An 8,484-nucleotide genomic window follows, 5' to 3' on the forward strand; every position below is an offset into this window, starting at 1 on the left:
TATTCTATGGGGAGGGCTGCATTATACTCTATGGGGGGTCTGCATTATACTCCTATGAGGGGGCTACGTTATATTCTATGGGGGCTGCAATATACTCTATGGTGGGACTGCATTATATTCTATGGGGGTCCTGTATTATACACTATGAGGGGGATACATTATATTTTATGGGGGGCTGCATTGTACTGTATGAGAGGGGCTGCATTATATTCTATGGTGGGGCTGCATTATATTCTATGGGGGGCTGCATTATGCTATATAAGGTGACTGCATTTTGATCTATGAGGGGACTACATTATATTCTGTGGGCTGGCTGCATTATACTCCATGGGGTGCCTGCATTATACTATATGGGGGCTGCATTATACTCGGACTGTGGGCAGTGTATTATACTATAGGTACTACATGGGACCTGCGTTTTACTGTATTGAGCAATATGGGGAATACATTATACTATATGAAGATCTATGGGGTGCATTATACTGTGGGAAGTGAATTGTACTACATGGATGACTATGGGGGATGCAAAATACTATATGGAGGACTATGAGGAATGTATTATACAATATGGTGGACTGAGGAGTGTATTTTAATATATGGAGGACTATGAGGAGTGTATTATACTATATGGAGGACTATGGGGAGTGCAATATACTGTATGGAGGACTATTGGAAGTGTATTTTACAAAATGGAGGACTGTGGTGCACATTTTTCTAGTTGGAGGACAATGAGGTGTATTATACTAAACAAACAAAATGCTGCCTATTCATCAGGAGATTGTCTTGTTTATACCAGAACAAAAATCATTGTTCTCAGCAGCACATCACCCTGTGAAAACTGCAGATGTGCTGCTGATAGCATGATACTGTATGAGGACAGATTGATCTGTGATTGTTCTGTCCTCAATATTCTTCCACAGCTGGTGGAAAGAGGCCAGGAAACAAGCATCGAACGACTTTAATATTGTTGATCACACTCGTTTAGCGGCCTGAACTCAGCGCATGTAATTACAACCGAAATGTTTATGTGTGATGTGCAATATGTCAGCATTTATGGCCCAATTTTAAACTTCTGCCCAGGGCCTCTCTTTGCCTAAAACCGGCCCTGACAGTAATAAAAAAGTCATATATGGTATACTGCAAAGTCGCATCGATGAAAGTTACAACTCATCCTATATTAGAAAAGGTCTCATTCTGCCTTGTCAAAAGAAGAAAAAAAAGGCTTGGGGGTTGATCAATCAACACAGGTGTTGTGCACCCCAATCTAAATGAAAGGGCTCACTGGAATAAAATATGCCCAATAAATAAATGTCACCTGTTAGCCAGCGTGTGCCTTTGTCAGAAATGTACTCCAGTCATGCACTGGAGTACATTTCTGAAGTAAGTTATGCCGTAGTGGCGTAACTTTTTAGGAATTTGCTGGACGAGCGTAGTCACGCTCCTTCCCACCTGTGTCCCGTCCATGCTACACCTTTATTGGCAGTTGGCTAGGACTGGCGTTTAAATGTCGAATGTCTCAATATTGTTTCACAACTTCTGAATTGTTTAAAAATATTGCAGCTTATTATAGTGTTTTACGCTAGAATTCCCTTAATGAATCGACCCATTATGTCTCTTTGGCCGGGATCAGACTTGTGAGAAACTCGGACGAGTCTCGCACGTCAATACCCAGCACTGCCGCCGGCACTCGGATCGGAGCATTCAGCTGCATAGAAATACATGCAGCTGAACGCTCCGATCCGAGTGCCGGCGGCAGAGCCGGGTATTGACGTGCGAGACTCATGCGAGTTTCTCGCAAGTCTGACCCCGGCCATTATGGCAACACGGTGAAACATAAAGATTGCTGAATTCATATTGACCACCTAGAATCAATTTACTATCCCAATTTATATAAACTCTATAAAAATAATGCTAAGAATCAATTCCAAAATTGCTGATTTGCTGTTTTTTTTTCTTTTTATTAATTTTGACTTAACCTCACAGACATATTACAATAAAGATCATTTCAATAGCAAAGTAACCAGTAATTTGAGGCATAAAGAAAGGCTCAACATAAAGATCTTCTGCCATATTTGAAGAGATTCAGTATAGGATTTTGCATGCTTTTTTTTTTCAAAAGGGTAATTTTTGAGGATGCAACTGAAAAAAAAAATTTCTGTTGCTATGACAACCGAAAGTGTGTGTTATTTCTCCAAAATAAAGAGCTTAATATGTGAAAAATATCAGAAGGCGCTTGCAGTTGCAAGAAAATCCTCACCACTTTCCCAGTGGGAATGTGTTGTGTTTGAAGCCATATTTTCTGCTCCCGTGGCAAAGAATTGTTTAACATTCCCAGTTAATTGTACATGATCATTACTTGGAAGATTTCATACTTGACATTCTTGAGGAAGTGTTTGTACGGACTGGCTGTGGGCCATTTTGTTTTGCTTTTGTTCAGCAATTGTAGCTTTGTGTTTAGGAACACGTCAAAACAACCTGGCTCTTATTACTTATGACACCACTCTGTCTGGTTCTTACTTAGATTTAATCATTCATCTTGTCAACTATTTTTGACTTTTTGTAACTGGAAGCTGATGGCGTCTTACTTCTGTCATCAGAAACCACTGGCTATTTCGTGACATGAAGGCTCCCGGATGTTCCCTGATGTAACCTAATGGTAGATGTAGGCAGGCAGATATACTGGGAAATTATATTTCTTCCCCCATAAGGCTGCTGATAGTTTGTTGTAACAGATTTTTTTTTCAGTGGAGTGGAAACTACTTATCACTTCTTTCCCAACTAATAATCCATAAACACAGCTCTTAATCTTAATTAAGAGTCCTTTTACACAAATACAGTTGCAATCAAAAGTATTAATTGCAAATTATGTTTATTATCAAATATACAAACTTTCTGCTCTTCGCAATAAACCCATAAAACAAGAGCAATTTAAATAGATCAACACAAGTAATATAGCAAGTAATCTCGGCATTATTCCATGCCTTCATGATAAGCGTCTTTAGTATTGGGTAGAGGACCTTTGGTTATTATGACCTGCTGCAAACATGATGGAAATCCAAACACCAGCTTCTGGCGGTGTTCTGGAGGAATTATAGCCCAGTCGTCATGGGCATTGGATTTGGCATCAAGTTCACTAGTATTCTGTCAAGGGGCTTGTTAAGATAGCGGTCCAAAAAGTTCAAGAGAAGAGATCATTGCTTTGCACAAAGAAGCCTAAAGACTAGAAAAACATGGCAAAGACATTGAATGTCCAGCATAGTGAGCTAGTTTAAATGTTAAATAACACTGGCTACACTACCTGAACGTGCCAAAAAGAGGAAGCTATCACTGGCTGACACCAGATTCCTGACAAGGTTGGTGATCAAAATGCCTTGTGTGTCTGCAAAAGACCTGTAGCATGATTTGGTGGCAGCCGGCACTAAGGTTTCAGTTTATACAGTAAGGCACATACTAAATGCTGAATGTCTCCATGCCTAAACTCCAGGACGTACACTTCTATTGACTGTAAAGTACAAGAAAAGTTAGCTCTAATATGCTCAAACCCATATAAATAAGACACAGATGATTTGATATTCTGTTCTGTGAATTGACGGAACAATACTGGAGATTTTTTAGTCAATGGATGAGTGATATGTCTGGAGGATAAGAATAAGCTAAAAAACCACCCTGCCTACAGTGAAGCATGGTGTTGGCCTAATGATGCTCTCAAGATGCTTTGCTACCTTTGGCACTGGAAACCAGCAATCAAGCATATGGAAATTCTAGGAGAAAATATTATGCCTGCTGCAAGGAAGCTAAAGCTTGGATATCATTGCACCTTCCAACAGTACATTGATCCCAAGCACACGATAAAGTCCAAGGCTTGGTTTCAGAAGAAATCCTGAAAGATTCTGGAGTGGCCATCACAGGTGCCTGGCTTAAACCCCATAGGAAATCCTTGAAACAATATAAAGAAGGTAGATGCAGTATGCAAACCCAAGAATATTAGTTATGCTGCCAGAAGCTGGGGTCTAGTTATGTATCATGTTTACAGTAGGTCATAACAGCTAAATAAACTCTATTAAGTGCTAAAGTCACTTGTCATAAGAGGTGGAAAATTACTTAGAAGGCAGTATTCATTTAAACTGGCATTTTGTGATGAATTTAGAGAAACCAATTGTTATATTAGTTGTGTACAGCTATTTGTATTGTTCTTCTTTGATTGGTTTATTGCAAAAAAGCAAAAAAAAATACTAATAAACTTAATTTGCAATGTGGGTAAATAGTTTTGATTGCATTTGTAATTTGACCATTTGCATTTGTAATTTGACCATAACAAGAGCTGATCAAGAATATTTCAGCAATTATTTGCATGTGCAAACTATGCATCTACAGCAGGCCTGGCCACATCCGGCCCCCTGAGTGTTCCTGTGTGGCCCACTGACACTCACAGCCAGAGGGCTGGAGTCCTCACCTTTGTATGTGAGAGTTAACCCTTACCTCCCTCTTTGCTCCCAGCTTGTATGTCAGTACCCGCTACCCCGACAGGAACTCACCGGCAGCAGCGCAGGAGGCTGACCTGTACCTCAAATGCCATGTGCCTATCGATCAAGACTGGGGAGGGAACAGCACCTGGATCTTCTACCACCGATCCCATGGGTTTGAGCAAGGATCTGTGGAATACGTTGTGGAGTTTCAAAGAGGGGGGAGGCGAAGACGATACGGGTTATTTACCTCGATGATCTCATAGGGATCGATGAACTTAGGCCCCACCCTCTTTGCTGCCAGAAAACAGTGACGTTTCACACTGCATAACACCTCTGGTCTGCAACCTGCGGTCCATTCATACGGTCTGGGTTATGGCATCCTCCAAGGTGTCAGGTGGGAGAAGAAGGACCAGAGCGTCCTGGAGGTGTTCAGACAGCCCTCTGCGGAATAGCCCTCGAAGGGCGGCATCATCCCAGGACACCTCTGCCGCCCAACGTCGGAATTCTGAACAGAACCACTCGGCTGAATGTTTACCCTGCCGCACATTCATTACCATGTCCTCAGCCATACGGACCCTGTCAGGCTCATCATAGATGCGGCCCAGGGCATCAAAAAAGGCATCAACAGTCATCCTCTCAGGGGCAGAAGGAGAGAGAGAAAAGGCCCAAGCTTGGGGAGCCCCCCGAAGTAGGGAAATAATGATCCCCACCATGTGTTATTCGTCCACAGAAGAACGAGGCCTTAGGGAGAAACAAAGTTTACACCCCTCCCTAATGGCCCTGAACTCTTTTTTTTATCCCCTGAAAAGGGGTCGGGCAGTTTTACTGGAGATTCAGGAGATACCAATGACACATCCCTACCACCAGTGCCCAGAGTCCCCGCGGCAACAGCCCTCTGTACGGTGTCTACCAGCTGCTGCTGGGTATGGGCCATCATGCGCTGCTCAACATTCAGCTTCTGGAACATTTGCGTCAGGTGTTTTACGAGATCTGCTAATGCCTAAATAGGATCCATGAGGATAACATTCTTTTTTTTTCCCCTCAGAGAAAAAAAAACTGAAACGGTCATTTATATTGTCAGGACCCGCTGCGCGCCGGGAACTCACCGGCGGCAGCGCAGGAGGCTGACCTGAATGTCTGGTGCTGGGGGTAAGCTCGTGGCACCGGGGAGCAGTGAACACGAGCGGTACTAGCGGTGCTGAGGCAGCTAGTTGCTCGCAGGAGAAGGCAGACAGGACCTGTGGTCAGGTGGCAGAGAGTCAGAGAAGGTGGGCGGAGCCTAGCACCTCTGTAAGGGGAGACAGCGCAGGGGGGCACCTGCAGGAAGGAGCAGAGGTCCTAGGGATGTTGAGCAGGACTAGCCGAACCTCCAAAACAGACCACTGATGGCACCTCATTTCAGAGAGGGTGCAGCTTCTGCCCCCTGATGACAGCTCATTCAAGTATCCCAGCATGCACCGGTGAATCTCAACTAAAATGTCATGGGAAGTTAAAAGAAAAAAGACAGGAAGTCAGAAAGTAGAGGGTACGTTAGGGAATTTTTCACTGAAGTATATTAGAAAACAAGATTAGATTATTACACTGAATAGATGTACATTTAATATGAAATTCACCTTTGGTTTCGGACCGTCTCTTTAAGTTCAGCCGATTGGTTTGGCCCTCCACAGCAGTGCCAGTTTCTCATGTGGCCCCTCGGGAAAATTAATTGCCCACCCCTGATCTACAGCGTATGCCATTCATATAGGATAAATGCAAGTTCCAACACTCGGACGGTCCAGCATCTGTCCTGAAAGTGTGGCCCTATTGCTTGCCATCCAGCAAGGGAAAGGTGGCTACGTATGAGTGGATCTCTCCATTTTGTTGTATAGGAGTTTGGAAAATTTCTGAACAATCGTATTGGGTGTCCACCTCTCCACTGACATGGAGCGTGACATGGCAAAGTTCTCGATGAATCATCTATTTTACACTTATCCTCTATTGGTATGCACCACTTTGCAACAGTTTAAATGGCTTCAATGCTACTAAAAAATACAGCCACTTCGATAATAGTTTTAAACAAAAATATTCTATAGTTTTTTATCTACACCTAAAACAAAAAATACTATATTAAAGGGGTTGTCTAGGCATACCGTATTGATGATTAATACATCAATATGAGATCATGGAGGTCTGACACTCGTAGATCAGCTGTTACCGTAATTGCTTTTGCAGCCATTGGATTTAAACACATGAATCAGTCGTAATTTGCTGCTCCATTTAATAATGGCTTTCCTGCAGTACCCAGTAGCAACTCCTACAGAGTGAATGGAGCTGTGCTTTGCAGCACCATTGCATGTATTTACATTAGTGTATAAACAAAGCAAATAACTTTTGATTGGTGGGTGTGCCCGATGTCGGACCTCCACCGATCTTATATGGATTACCTATAGTAGGTATACATTATAAATATATATGTATATACACACACACCTTTTTTTAGGGGTTGTCCAGGTTAGGCACAAAAGTCTGCAGTCACTCTATATGACTGCAGACTTGTGAATCCTCACAATGCGCACTGTCAGGATTCTCCGGGGCTGGGAGCGGGTGATCATGTGACTGCAAGTATATGCTATGCATAATCCCGAACACATTCCGACTAGACGTGCATGGCTTCGTTGAATACAAGTGAATTGAGTGAGGTTGCGCCCCTCTAGTCAGAATGTGGCCAGAAGTATCCATATATCATTCTTGCAGTCACATGATCGCCTGGATTTGCCTCCAGCACTGGAGAATCCTGACATCGTATGCCAGGTGCGCTATGCAGATTCACAAGTCTGCAGTCACATAGAGTCTCTCCAGTCACATAGAGTGACTGCAGACTTTTGGGCCAAATCCAAACAATCCCTTAACCTATAATAAATAAATAAATCTTTCTTTATTGTTATACTATTTGCAGTCTGTCCATTGTTTACATTCTATAGGACATTTGCCAATATACAGGTGTTAGCATATTTATTAAAATTTCTAGATGGTGGCCCGATTCTAACGCATCGGGTATTCTAGAATATGTATGTAGTTTATTTATGAAGTTTTAATAATAATGCAATAATGCGCCCCCCAATCCTGATATGCATGGTCCCCTCACCCCCAATCCTGATATGCATGGTCCCCTCACCCCCCAATCCTGATATGCATGGTCCTCTCACCCCTCAATCCTGATATGCATGGTTCCCCTCACCTTCCAATCCTGGTATGCATGGTCCTCTCACCACTCTTTCCTGGTAAGCATGGTCCCGTCACCCCCTTTCCTGGTATGCATGGTCCCGTCAACCCCCCTTTACTGGTATGCATGGTCCCCTCACTCCCCAGTCCTGATATGCATGGTCCCCTCACCCCCCAATCCTGATATGCATGGTCCTCTCACCCCCCAATCCTGATATGCATGGTACCCATCACCCCCCAATCCTGGTAAGCATGGTTCCCTCACCCTCCAATCCTGGAATGCATGATCCTCTCACCCCCTTTTCCTGGTATGCATGGTCCCCCTCACCCCCTTTTCCTGGTATGCATGGTCCCCCTCACCCCCTTTCCTGGTATGCATGATCCCCTCACCCCCTTTCCTGGTATGCATGGTCCCCTCACCTCCCTTTCCTGGTATGCATGGTCACCCTCACCCCCCTATCCTGGTATGCATGGTCACCCTCACCCCCCTATCCTGGTATGCATGGTCACCCTCACCCCCCTTGTCTGGTATGCATGGTCTCCGTCACCCCACTTTCCTGGAATGCATGGTCTCGTCACCCCCCTTTCCTGGTATGCGTGGTCCCCCTCTCCCCCCATCCTGGTATGCATGGTCTCTGTTAAAATAAAAAATAGTTATATACTCACCTTCCGACGGCGTCCGATCTCCTTTCCATGCTCCCGGCCTCGTGGTCCCAGTAATGCCTTGCGACTTAGACCACTGATGACGTCGCGCTCTCACGTCATCTCCGGTCTAAGCCGCAAGGCATTACTGGGACAGCGAGGCCGGGCGCGTGGA

This window comes from Dendrobates tinctorius, unplaced genomic scaffold (genome assembly GCF_039654945.1).
Source record: "Dendrobates tinctorius isolate UK_male_01 unplaced genomic scaffold, ASM3965494v1 ptg000008l, whole genome shotgun sequence".
NCBI lineage: Eukaryota > Metazoa > Chordata > Amphibia > Anura > Dendrobatidae > Dendrobates > Dendrobates tinctorius.